Source organism: Pelodiscus sinensis, chromosome 2 (genome assembly GCF_049634645.1).
Source record: "Pelodiscus sinensis isolate JC-2024 chromosome 2, ASM4963464v1, whole genome shotgun sequence".
NCBI classification, from domain to species: domain Eukaryota; kingdom Metazoa; phylum Chordata; order Testudines; family Trionychidae; genus Pelodiscus; species Pelodiscus sinensis.
The window spans coordinates 37,606,293-37,620,123 of NC_134712.1; the positions used below are offsets into that span (position 1 = coordinate 37,606,293).

The following is a 13,831-nucleotide window of genomic DNA, read 5'->3' on the forward strand; positions in this document are numbered from 1 at the left end:
GGGGGATAGGAAGAGAAGGAAACCCCATGTGGTGAGGCAGCATCTCAGGTTCACCCTTTCCCACCAACCATAGTCCAGGGGGCCTCCAACCTTGGTGATGCTGGCCAAAGACCAGATACCGGCACACTGAGAGGCTCTCTACCACTTGTGCTGTGAGATATGGCTTATGTAACAGGGATTCACAAGGTCTGCACCATCAGTATCTGTGACAGGCTTGGTTGCAGAGACTAACTTTGAAGTCCTGAGAAGGTCCTGGGCCCATATGAGGAGAGGTTAAAGTGACTGGGACTTTTCAGTTTAGAAAAGAGGAGACTGAGGGGGGATATGATAGAGGTCTATAAAATCATGAGTGCTGTGGAGAGAGCTGATAAAGAAAAGTTATTTATTAGTTCCCATAATAGAAGAACTAGAGGACACCAAATGAAATTAATGGGTAGCAGGTTTAAAACTAATAAAAGAAAGTTCTTCTTCACACAGCGTGTAGTCAACCTGTGGAACTCCTTGCCAGAGGAGGCTGTGAAGGCTAGGACTATAATAGAGTTTAAAGAGAAGCTGGATAAATTCATGGAGGTTAGGTCCATAAAAGGCTATTAGCCAGGGGATAAAATGGTGTCCTTGGCCTCTGTTTGTCAGAGGCTGGAGAGGGATGGCAGGAGACAAATCGCTTGATCATTGTCTTCGGTCCACCCTCCCTGGGGCACCTGGTGCTGGCCACTGTCGGTAGACAGGATACTGGGCTAGATGGACCTTTGGTCTGACCCAGTACAGCTGTTCTTATGTTCTTATGGGCCAGGACTGGCAATTCAGACAGATCTTGGGGAAGACATAAAAAACCTGCTGGTCATTTCAGATCCCTCAGAGGTAGCCGAAGAAAGCGCCCTACCTAGGTCCATGCCAGACAACAGGCACTATAAAGGAACCTCTGCAGGGCTTGAAGGCAGAACGTATGGACCTGGCTGCAAAGCCGCTGTGCTTTCCCAACCCCCAAAATGTCAGGACCTTCCTCTGGAGGCTGGCCAAGGAGTGGGCTCAGGTTGTTGAACTGGAGCCAGAACATGGCCAGGATGCCTGGCAACTCTAGTGTTAGGTAGCAGCTGAGCAGGAGTTCTGTGGATCTGAGTGGTGCCTAAAAATGGACTCAAGCGCCTAAGCATCTTTGTGGGTCCCCTCCATGACATGATCGTGATGAGTGCCATGAAAGTACTTTATTGGAAAACATACAATTCTCTGCTGAGTACAGGCTATACAACCCGCATTTGGTTAGTGTGTAGTAAATAAGACTTGAGGCCACACATTGGATGCTGAGGATAAAAAAAAAATGAATTGCTGCTCATTAAAAGCAGCACCATCTATCCTGTGCACTGACTGGGACACATAGGATCATAATGCATAGACACAAAGGAGCCAAATTAAGGTTGCACAGGAACCCTGACTTGTAGCATTTCCTTAGAGTGTGACTTACACCTTTAATGTTCTTTTAATCCAATTTGTATATGTAATAGAGGCATACAGAACGTCACTCATTTTTGTGAAACAGGAAGCTCTAAAATTCACCTGGACAAATGAAGTGTCATATTCTATCGCTGAAACTAATGGGCGTTCTGTACATGGAATTAATCTAGAATAAGTCACTTCTGAATTAGTGGCATTAAAGAAATATATTTCCATTAAACTTTCAATGGGCTGATGTCCTCCAGGGCTGCACCCATAATAAAGGGAGTTAAGCTGGGTACCAAGGAAAGAAAAGGGCCCAAAGCAATTTTGAATAGCCCTGTTATGATTCTGCATGGTGAAACTTCTCCAAAGCTGCAGTCTGTTTTTGAGCATCTTTCCAGCCTCCTGACACTTAGAAGAATGGTGTAATTATTTGTTTTTAATTGACTTGCATTCCTTTAGAGAATTACCAAATAATATTGACTACTGTCCAAGTGTAAGCTGCAGCTTGTTATGAAGTATAACATCTACATAATAAGCAACAAAATTAAAATGCCCATAACCTTTCCCTTTCTCCTTATCTCCTCCATGCAGCTGTGAAATCAGTCCCAGGCCCCCTTTTTAAAATTGTGGTTCTGAACATACATCTCTCTCTCCCTCTCTCTCTCACACATATTTCCTTGTTCATTTCAATCCAGCCTGCGAAATCCTGTTTTGCAATGTATTATTGCTACCTGTTTGAGGACTGATATTAATAAATCATTTTTAAAGACTAATTTCCAAGGGAACACAGACAGACATGGAATTCTTATGCTGTACATGAAAGAGACCCAATGCCCAGAGAAAAAGACTATACACGACAATAGTGTTCATCTATAAGGGTATGTCTACACTACAAAGTTAATGTGAACTAACGGACGTTAGTTCGAATTATCTTTGATAGGTGCTACACTAGCGCTCCGCTAGTTCGAACTTAATTCGAACTAGAGGAGCGCTTAGTTCGAACTAGGTAAACCTCATTCTACGAGAACTAAGCCTAGTTCGAACTTACTAGTTCGAATTAAGGGGTGTGTAGCCCCTTAATTCGAACTAGTGGGAGGCTAGCCCTCCCCAGCTTTCCCTGGTGGCCACTCTGGCCAACACCAGGGAAACTCTATTGCCCCCCTCCCAGCCCCGGACCCCTTAAAGGGGCACGGGCTGGCTACGGTGCCCGTGCCAGGTGCAAGCCTGCCAGCACCTAGCCAGCAGACCCTGCACCTGGCACGGCTCGAGCCAGCCACCCGATGCCCCCCAGCACTCCCCCACTTCCCGGGACCAGGCTGGCAGCTCCCGGGAGCTTGCCCGGGACCGCAAGAGGCGGGCACCCGCCTGGTCTAGTGCGGACATCGTGGACCTCGTCCACGACCTCCGCGCTAGGCACAGGAACGTGGCCGTCTAGGGCAGGAGAGCTGCCAGCTTGGCCACCCAGGAGCAGGTGTGCATGAAAATCAAGGGGGTCCACTGAGACCCCCGATCCTGAGCCCTGAGCTTACAAAGGCCGTCCTGGGTCAGACCAAAGGTCCATCTAGCCCAGTAGCCTGTCTGCCGACAGCGGCCAACCCTAGGGACGCTGGAGGGGATGGACTGAAGACAGTGACCAAGCCATTTGTCTTGTGCCATCCCTCTCCAGCCTTCCACAAACTTTGGGCAGGGACACCACTCCTACCCCCTGGCTAATACCACTCCATGGACCCAACCTCCATGACTTTATCTCACTTCTCTTTAAACTGTGTTCTAGTTCTAGCCTTCACAGCCTCGTGCAACAAGGAGTTCCACAGGTTGACTCTTTGCTTTGTGAAGAACAACTTTCTGTTACTAGTTTGAAGCCTGCTATCCATTCCTTTCCTTTGGTGTCCTCTAGTCCTTCTATTATGGGAACTAATGAAGAACTTTTCTTGATGCACCCTCTCCACCCCACTCATGCTTTTATAGACCTCTATCCTATCCCCCCTCAGTCTCCTCTTTTCTAAACTGAAAAGTCCCAGTCTCTTTAGCCTCTCTTCATATGGGACCTCTTCTAAACCTCTGATCATTTTAGTTGCCCTCCCCTCTCTCTTCCCCTCTCCCACCTCCTTTTCCCAGTCTCCCCGAGTTTTGTTCAATAAAGAGAGATTCTATTTTTGACCACACGTTTTCTTTATTTTGTACATCAGGAAGGGGGGCTAGGGAAGGGTAAGTGGAAGGAGGTGAGGGAGGAATGGGGTACGAGCCCCCGATGGGGAGGACTGGGCTGGCTCTGCGGGCTTCTGGGGGTGGAAGCTCTCCTGCAGCCCCCCAATTGTCCCCTCTTCCCAGATGGCAGCCTGCGGCAAGTGCAGCCGGTCTGATGGCCGAGTGCTGTGATGTGCCCAGTGTGGGCACTCAGGGCACTCCAAGCCAGGACTACTTTGCAAGTGGGGCACCCCTGAGAATTGTCTCTCCGGGGTGGGGGTCGGATCCCTTTAAGTACAGCCCTCGGCTAGCCTGAGGCAGCAGCTCCATGCTCTAAGTCCTCATCTGATGCCCTGCAGACACTGCTTCCGGCCATCCGTAACCCTGGTTCAGGGTCCACTTAATGTGGACATGCTAGTTCAAATTAGCAAAACGCTAATTCAAACTAGTTTTTTAGTCTGGATCCGTTAGTTCGAATTAGTTTAGTTCAAATTAAGTAATTCGAACTAAGTTACTTAGAATTAGCGCTGTAGTGTAGACATACCCTTGTAAATTTTCCTCCGTTTTCTTAGCTGTCATTTATCTGTGCTGCTCCGATTACTTAGGCCTAGATTCACAAAGGTACTGAAAGCAGTATGACACTGATAATCACAACATCCAACTTCTGGGAAACCTAGAGAACCAAAGGAGCTTCACTGTAATTCATAAAGCCTGAGTTAGGTGCCTAAGTACCCTATACAATGAATGGGGAGAGATAGGTGCCTTAGACTGTGATCCATAAAAGCCAGCACCTTAGATGGAGAGCTGCCTAAGCTAGCCAATGGGAGCTGCCACTGGAAGGAGTGTGTGCTAAGTCCTGCCCTGGTCAGGGCGATAGGTGCCTATGTCAGCTGGCAATTCTCAGCTGTAAATGCTCACGTGAGTACCTAGGAGTTTTTTGCTGGAGGCTGGGGTGGGAGGGCAAAGGAGAGCAAGTGCAGCCTCCTCACAAGTTTTAGTTCAGCAGTTAGGGTATTCCAGGGACACAGGAGACCCACCAACTCAAGTCCTACCTCCACCTAATGAGGAGAAGGGCTTTGCCATCTCTCAGGTGTGTGCTCCAACCACCGAGCAAGGGAACAGTCTGACGAGGCACTTCCTGAGTCACTCCTGTTGAAACTGTTCCACTTGGGATAAAGATTCAGCTGTCAGTGCAGCAGGCTGGGTCTCCCACATAATGAGTGAGGGCTCTAATCATCAGGCTGTAAGAACAAAAGAAAGGACTATGCAGCACTTTAAAGACTAACAAGATGGTTTATTAGGTGATGAGCTTTCGTGGGCCAGACCCACTTCCTCAGATCAGGCTGTAAGAGTCATTCTCATGTATGGGCTCACCTTGTCTCGATGACTCTTCAATTATTTAGCCACTGTGGCACTGCTTCAACAGGAGGAACTGAAGATGTCCCACATCAGATCAGCACAATGGCTAAAGCGCTCAGCTGAGAGGTGGTAGAACCCCATTTCAAGTCTCCACCTGTCTGGTGAGAGGAAGGGCTTTGAGCAGGGACTTCCCATATCTTAGCTGAGTACCCTACCCCCCACTGGGCTAAGAGATATAAGAGGGTCTCCTGGCACCCAGCTATTTTGTGTGAATTTTCCTGAAGGGTCAGATCTGGTAAGCTGCCTCAGAACACGCCTAGGTCCTGCACACAAGTCAGGTGGTCAAAGGCCTGTCTTCTGAGGTTCATGAGTCATTCTGAGGTTTTAGCAGGACATAAGCAACCTGATGCCTAGAGTGAGGCAGCACTGTGTATTCACACAGCCCGAAACTTAGACACCTGGGAAACTCTTCCTGCAAACATCTGAGTTACTGCAGAGAATTCTTTCCCAGGTGTTTGGCTGATGGGTTTTGCCAAAATACTTATGGTCTCACTGACCCCATGTTAGGGGTTGGGAAGGAATTTTCAATGGGTCAGATTTGCAGAGACCTGAGGGTTAAGTGACTTCCTTTGCAACCTGAGGCATGGGTCATTTGCTGGTTTCAAATAGTTTAAATGGTGGATTCTCCATAACTTGACATCTCTATATCATGACTTGAAGATTTCAGTAACTCAGTCATATGGATGAGATTCTGTGGCCTGCAACATGCAGGAAGTCAGACCAGATGACCATGATGGTCCCTTCTGCCCTTAGAGTCTGAGTCAATGAGACCTGCCTTTTGGCTTGCTCTGGGACTCCTGACCCCAGCTCTGACCATGTCTCTGAATCCTGGTCTGTGATAGGGATGTTAAATATTGGTTAATTGAATGGTCAATTATCCTCATTGATTCTTATAGGTTACTCAACTGTTCTATAGTCCCTGGGGGTAGGATCAGCAGCCAGTGCACTCTGGCCCCTCTCCCAAAGAGCCCTTGCCACTCCACGCTGCTGCCTCTGTTTCAGAGGCAGCAGTGGAGGGTGCTAGGCGGGAGCTGGTCTGTGAGGGGAGCCAGTTTAAAAACCCTTTAAAAAAATAAAGAGGCAGCAGTATGGGATGGCAGCAGCCCCTGTCCCCGGGGGGCGGGGAGGGGGAAGTCTGAGCTCCTGGGCTCAGCATGAGTCAGAACTGAGCTGGGCTGCCTACCTGCCTGGCTCCTAATACAATTTAAATGCTGAGCTGCAGCAGGGGAAAGTCCCAAACCTATCACAAGTCAGGACTGAGCCAGGCTGCTGGCCAGGCAGCTAATAACTGTACTGGCAAGTGAGGGTGTATGTGGAAATATGTGTAGTCTATAGCATTAACCAATAAGCTTTTGCTTATCAGTTAATGGGTTAATTGACTACACTATTCTATCTCCGCGCCAGGGTCTGCTGCATGTTACGCAGGATGCTAACATGCTGGTACATGAGGTCTTCCTGGACCTGACGCGCCTTTGGGTCCCCCAGGCCCTGGCAGCTGGCTGTGGTGGCGTGGCTCGCCCCTCAGTCCCAACTGGTCTGGCTGTGGAGAACACAAAGAGGGAGAGGTGGTCAGTCATCCATGCACACATCATCCCTAAGGCCGTGCCCTCCTCTGTGAGCAGTGACCAACAGTTCTCGAACCAGAGGAGGGGGATGTCCCAGGAGCAAGGCCAAGGTGCCCAGGGGACTGTGTAACCTGCTTCCCAACTCCTCCCTGTCCCCTGGCCCATGGACAAGCAAGCAAGGGAAGTGTCCAGCCACAGTGGGATCCCCTCACGGGTGGCAGAGGAGCTGGGAGCAGCCTAGACCTCGTTGGTGTCCACACACACCCCTGCGGCTTGCAGCACTGCCTGCAGGAATGGGTGGTGCCTCGCACATGCAGGTATGCAGGTGTTCTGTGTGCGGCACTCCTCAGGGTGCCTTCGGTCGTGCCTGTGTCCCTCTGGGTAGCCTGCTTCCAGCTGTGGCAGGTGCTGGGAGGGCCCCCCTCTCCCGTGGCAGGATGTGTGTGGCCTCCCCTGAGACTGGCAGCAGGATCCCACCCGTGCTCAGGGGTTGCCTGCTACGTCCGCATGCTGCACACTAACACTGCACATGGTTGCACGTGCGCAGATTGGATGTCAGCACGATGTCCAGCCTGAGCAGCCCTACCGATACTCGCACCCCTCATTCCACAAGGAATAACAGCTAATTCGAGTTAGGGGTTTACTTCGAACTCCTGCTTCACTGCCGCGTGTAGACGCGGGCAGTTATTCCGGGCTAGTCAGTTTCCAAAATGGCGACCGCCCGGGAACATGCTAATGAAGTGCAGGATATTTAAATCTTGCGCTTCATTTGCAATTTCGGTCACCCTCATTAGCCTCCCTAGTTCGAACTACGGGGCTAGTGTAGACGTACCCCCAGAGGTGTTCCAAATTTGTCAATTTCACAATTTCAGAAGTTTATGCCTTAAATGTCATGGTGTTCTAACCATGTGGGTCTTGACTCAAAATAGGATTGTGTGTGTGGAGCGGGGGGGGGGGGGGGGGGAAGGGGGAGAGTTTGCAAAGTTGTTGTGGGGAGGGGGCCCCAAGAAAGCCACCTTCACTTCTGTGCTGCTTTCAGGGCAGAGCTAGAGCAGGTTCCACCCTCATTTCTTCACTGCCTCTCAAACTGGCTCTGATCTCCCCACCAAGAGTGGCCATGTAGAAGATGAAGAACTTCTGTCCCTCCCCAGAATAACAGCTGAGTGACTCAGCATCCTAGCCCCATGGGGAGATCAGATTTCACAGAGCAGAGCAGAATTCATAGTCCGTGACACATTGTTCATAGCTGTGAAATTGATAGGGCCCTAGTCAGATTCTCAGGGACCTTTTTTCCTCATAATGGTCTGCACTTGATAGTAGTTTCCATTGGAATGTTCTGGCAATGCTACAAACCCCAAGGGGAGGTCTGCAATTCATTACATTTGCTGTTTCTTTTCTTTCCAGCATCATGGATTAAGGCACTGGCAGCCTAAACTCAGGTTCTGGTGAAAAAAGCATGATGAGGAGTCCTTGTTCTTTTCAAGTCCTCAGTGGGTGCATGTGGTATAGCCTATATTTCATTTCTCTGCCCTGGATGGTGGCTTTCATCATCTACTGCCCTTGCCTTGTTTATAACCATGAATGATCCTTGCCACTTGGACAGCAGTTTTAACTTCAAGGTTAGCAGCAACAACACATCCTCTCACTGGGTTGAAATTCTCACATTCAGTCCCATTGTTCTCAGCCTGCTCCTGGTTCAGAGATTACATATTCTCTTGTAACAAACTTACAAGGGCTCCAAGTTTTCCCTCTCACAGAACACATATTGCATCATGTTGTTCTGGTTGTTCCTGGAATACTGTCTTTCATATAGTAGCTCCACTGCTAATAAGAGGAACCATGGGATCAGCCTGGCTCAGGCCACCAACGAGTTCCAGATTAACAGAGTGCAACATAATGTACAGTCCAACATCCCCATAAAAGAAGCATCTGCAGCCTCCTCTGGTTCCTGTGAATGGCTCCAGGCTCAGGGCTTATTATGTCTTTACCTTCTCCTCCTTCCCAATGGAGGAAAAAGGGTCTCCTCCAAGAAATGGGTGGTTAGGGTAGTAGCCTGGGCTTTTCCTCTACACTGGGCATATGGTCACATGTCTCAGCCATGGTCCTCCAGATGTTAGAGCAAAGGGTTCTGTAGTCTTAGCAAAGGCTGGCCCCTGTTCTCAGACCTGGACAGCTGCTGCTAGCAGAATCTCTCCTGTAGCCAGGACTCCTGCTGCACCCTTCCTCAGCCAGTCTCTGGTTCTTTGGTCTCTCTTCTTTTGGAGCTTCATGACTTGTATGGGGGCGTGTCATGGCAGAGGTGCAACGCCTGGCCAAACTAGGGGAGGATGTGGCTCCAGCTCACTCAGTTGAGTGGGGCTGTCTGTCCACTCCTCATGCCCAGGAATCTGGAAATTCACTCTGTGCTCAGGCCCATCAGGGAGTTTGTCTTCTTTGCCCCTTGCTGGGGGATGCCCCTGGGTGGCTCTCTAGCAGTTTGTTGACCGGAGTTCCTTTCTCCTGTATGCTCACTCCTCTTTAGCTGTCCTGCCAGTCTGAATCCCAGCCCTTTGATCCTTCCAGCCGCTGTTAGCCTGCCAATCAGCAGTAGCTGGCAGTGTCTGGATTAACCCTTTGGTTTCTGAGCTAGCATGCAGGCATCTCTGAGCTGTCCTGCCAGTCTGAATCCCAGCCCTTTGATCCTTCCAGCCGCTGTTAGCCTGCCAATCAGCAGTAGCTGGCAGTGTCTGGATTAACCCTTTGGTTTCTGAGCTAGCATGCAGATTCTCTTTGAAACTTTTCTGCCAGCTGGAGCAGGTTCTGCAGGGATGGTGGGGCAGGATCCCAGTAGCTCAGGCCTCCTTTCTAGCCCCTCTTGGCCCAGTGTGGGGTTCCACATCCCATCAGGGCCGCCCTAAAAGGTGCAGCCCTTGCTGTGCTTCGGATACATGGTGACAGGATCAGATGGAGTGAAGCTGGCACATCATTGCGGTCATGGTGTCCTCCTGTCTCAAGAGAACAAAGGTGTGTCAGAGACTTGGAGGCCTCCAGAAATCAGGGAGGACGAATGGCAACTGGCACCCTGGGATGGACTCATGTGGTGGGTGGAGTATCCTTTGTGTCTATGGGGGGATTGATCCTAAATGGAATAGGGGGAGAAGGGACAGACTCATCCTCCACTTGGGGCCAGTCTCAGAGGATTTGGGGAATTTCAACAGAACTCCCATTACCCAATGGGGGACAGTCTCAGATGGGAGGTGGATCATTGCTTCAAGGGGGTCCCATTGCCTGGTTTCTGTCAGTGTCACTTTTCTATTGGGTCCCATTTCCCAGCTGGATTTCCTTACCTCTGGCTTAGCAGCAATTTGTAGAGCTAGTAAATCCCCTCCCTGGCCAGACAGCCAAAGTGCTTCGCTGGGTCACTGATGGACAGTTGCAGCTCAGCCACCACATTCCCTAGTTTGGGGAACTGTGCTGATTTCTAAAGGAAGGGAAGGAGAAGGGGCTCCATCAGGATTCGACTGTCAGCTCCCAATCTCCCCTGGGATAGGAGTCTTTCTCTCTCAGGTCCCTCTGCTGGAGACACTGGGGAAGAAGAGCTAGAACCAAACTCCTTTTTGGCTTTTCTTATGATATGTTTATACTTGATTTGAAAAAGTTTATGCTCCTTTCTATTTTCCTCACTAAGATTTAACTTCCAATTTTTAAAAGTTATCTTTTTATCTGTCACTGTTTCTTTTACTTGGTAGTTAAGCCACAGTGGCACTTTTTTGGTTCTCTTACTGTGTTTTTTAATTTGGGGTGTAAATTTCAGTTGGGCCTCTTTTATGGTGTCTTTGAAAAGTTTCCATGCAGTTTGCAGGGATTTTACTTTTGTCACTGTACCTTTTAATTTCTGTTTAACTAACCTCATGTTTGTGTAGTTCACCTTTCTGAAATTAAATACTACAGTGTTGGGCTGCTGAGGTGTTTTTCCCATCACAGGGATGTTATATTTTATTACATTATGGACACTATTTCCAAGTGGTCCAGTTATGTTTACTTTTTGGACCAGATCCTACGCTCCACTTAGGACTAAATTAAGAATGTCCTTTCCCCTTGTGGGTTCCAGAACCAGCTGCTTCAACAATCAGTCAATTAAGATATCAAGAAATTTTATCTCTGCATCCCATCCTGGGGTGATATGTACCGACTCAATATGGGGATAGTTGAAATCCCCCACTATTATTGAGTTTTTTAATTTGATAGCCTCTCCAATCCCCTTTAGCATTTCATAGTCACTATCACTGTCCTGATCAGGTGGTCAATAATATATCCCTACTTCTATATTATTATTATTGAAGCATGGAATTACTATCCATAGAGATTCTGTGGAACATTTTGGCTCATTTAAGATTTTTACTTCATTTGATTCAACATTTTATTTAATTTATAGCGCTACTTCCCCAACAGTACAACTTATTCTGCCCTTCTAATATATTTTGTGCCCTTGTATGACTCTGTCCCATTGATTATCCTCATTCCATCAAGTTTCTGTGATGCCTATTATATCAATATCCTCCTTTAAAATGAGGCACGCTAGTTCACCCATCTTATTATTTAGACTTCTAGTGTTTGTATATAAGCACTTTAAAAATGTGTCATTATTTATCTGTCCTTCGTTTCCTGATGTGTTATACTCTTTTTCATTTGATTGTATCTCAACTGATCTGACCCATACTTCCATCCTGTCCTCCTGACTAGAACATGGAGTATCTCTATTAATAGACCCTCCTCTAACAGATGCCTCTTTCTGATCCATGTGCTCCTCTGCACACATTGACTTTCCCTCAGCCCTTAGTTTAAAGACTGCTCTGCAACCTTTTTAATGTTAAGTGCCAGCAGTCTGGTTCCATTTTGGTTTAGGTGGAGCCCATCCTTCCTGTATAGGCTTCCCCATCCCAAAAGTTTCCGCAGTTCCTAATAAATCTAAACCCCTGCTCTCTACAGCATCATCTCATCCATGCACTGAGACTTTGAAGCTCTGCCTGCCTACCTGGCCCTGAGCGTGGAACTGGAAGCATTTCTAAGAATGCCACCATAGAGGTCCTGGATTTCAGTCTCTTTCCTAGCAGCCTAAATTTGGCCTCCAGGACATCTCTCCTACCCTTCCCTATGTCATTGGTACCTACATGTACCACAACCACTGGCTCCTCCCCAGCACTACACATAAGTCTGTCTAGACATCTCGAGAGATTCTCAACCTTCACACCAGGCAGGCAAGTCATCATACTGTGTTGTCACAGTTTGTCTCTCTAGATTAGGACAATATTCAATGTCTGGGTTGGTCCCTTCCTTTCTGAACTCCTGATTCATGAAGTCAGGCTGGAGATAGACCCCTTTCCTTTCACTGTCTTGAAAGCCCTTGGTCACTGGAAGGGAATGACTGTGAGGACAATTCCCTCCTCCTCCCAAATCTCAGTGCTTATAGGAGAGAAGAGCTGATTCCCTTTGGGCACACTTTGTTCCCTAGGAAGGAGTCTGTGACTATTCTGTGAGCACCATCTCCTGGATCTCAGGGTGGGAGTGGGGGAGGTTGGGCGTGGGGCAGGTGATTTGAGGCTTTTACTGTCAAATCCAGCCAGAGCCCTGACTTGAAGTTTCATATTCTTCCACTGTCCCTGAAGGAGAAAGGGCCCGACATAGAGCTGTCCTGATGAAGGATGACCCACTGGGGTGCAAGGTAGGAGGATAGACTGGAAAACGGATTTCCAATTTCTCCTTTCCAGTTGTCCCCAGTGCTGCCTCCTGCTCCTCCTGATCACGTTCACCTCCAAGAAATATTGGAGCCTGTTTCTGGAGATTCTGCCAGCATGTTCCTTATCATGGTATGCCTGAGTTCAGATAAGGCCCTGTGAAGAGCCTGCAAAGGAAGGGACAGCCATAGGTCACAGTTGGAAAATTTAGAAAACCTCCAGTCAATAGACTCCTGCTCAGCCAATCAGCATTGAGACTCTGAGAAATGGGAGGCTGAGAGCCCTCACAACACTTCCAAAAGGATGGCCCAGGTCACTGCCAGAGGTGATCAGTCTCAGAGCAATTCCAGCCCCACCTCTTTGTGATGGCCTCTCACAAACCCATAAGGGGGTATCGCTGAGGTTGCCCCTGCCTTGTATCTCTGTCCTTCCTGGTTGATGTCTGGGTCTCTCTAGGAGGTCACCACCTCCCCACCACTGTCCCCCAATAGGCTGAGGTCCTGCAACAATATCAATTTTGTGATGTCACCGTCGTGCGTATATATCCCTTGTAAGGCTGGTATCTTGACCCTGGCCAGCCTCTTTGGATGTCTGAGTCACTTCCCCTGAACAATCTGACTTAATGACAGCTAAGTCTGGGGATCAAGATGGCTTCACAGTAAAGTCTTAGAGGCTGCTCCCTTTGCCACACTCAGTTTTTCATTCATTAGTAGACTTTATGGTCAGAAGGGACCATTAGAGCATCACATCTGACACCTGAATGTCCCAGCCCTTCTGTATATAATAGTAGCTAATTTTTGATCCAAGCACACACCAGAAAGGCATCAAATCCTCATTAGAAAACATCAAGAAATGGAGAACCCATCGTTTGCTTTTCATCCTCACTGTGAAATAGTTGTGTCTTATTTCTAATATGGATGTGTCTGTTTTCACCTTCCAGCCACTTGCTAATGGGGGCTGCAAGATTGCGTTGGGAGCAGGGACGTGCAGCACAATCCCTCAGATTCCATTGGCTGGTTTACAGCCAATAGGAGTTAAGAGATTGTGCTGGGGAGGTGGGCAGTGCACAAAGCTTGTGCCCCCTCACAGTGCAGAGAGCCACATGGAACAACCAGATGCTATCTGGGCTGCTGGCAGGCAGAGAAACCTGCCTAAGAGAGCTGTTGGCCAGGAGTTGCTTAGGTAAGTGCCTCCAGGGCAGAGTCTGCCTCAGGCACTGCACCCCCTTCCACTCCCCAACTTTCTCTCTCTCCTGCACCCCTCATACATCCTTCCCCCAGGCCTGAATCTTCTCCTGCACCCAAACCCCCTCCTGGACCCTGCACCCCATCCCATGCCCCAGGTCACAACAGTCATCTGGCTAGGGGAATGCCAGCATAGAAAACTGCTTACCTAGAGGCTTTCTCTGCTGCTCCCACTGGCCAGACTCATGGTGGGGGCGGTGCCTGGGACCATGAAGCCAGGTGAGTGTCCCCCATACCTCTCATGCCCAGAACTCCCAGCTCCCCC

General features: G+C 48.8%; 1 long non-coding RNA gene across 1 annotated transcript; it reads right to left on the bottom strand.

The window, feature by feature from the left end:
• Positions 1-9,367: 9,367 nt before the first annotated feature.
• Positions 9,368-12,729, bottom strand: LOC112545953 (uncharacterized). Its single transcript, XR_003089531.2, has 3 exons — positions 12,679-12,729; positions 9,935-10,068; positions 9,368-9,592 (listed from the first exon to the last, which is right to left on the bottom strand). It is a non-coding gene; the product is annotated as an uncharacterized LOC112545953 (long non-coding RNA).
• Positions 12,730-13,831: the final 1,102 nt, after the last annotated feature.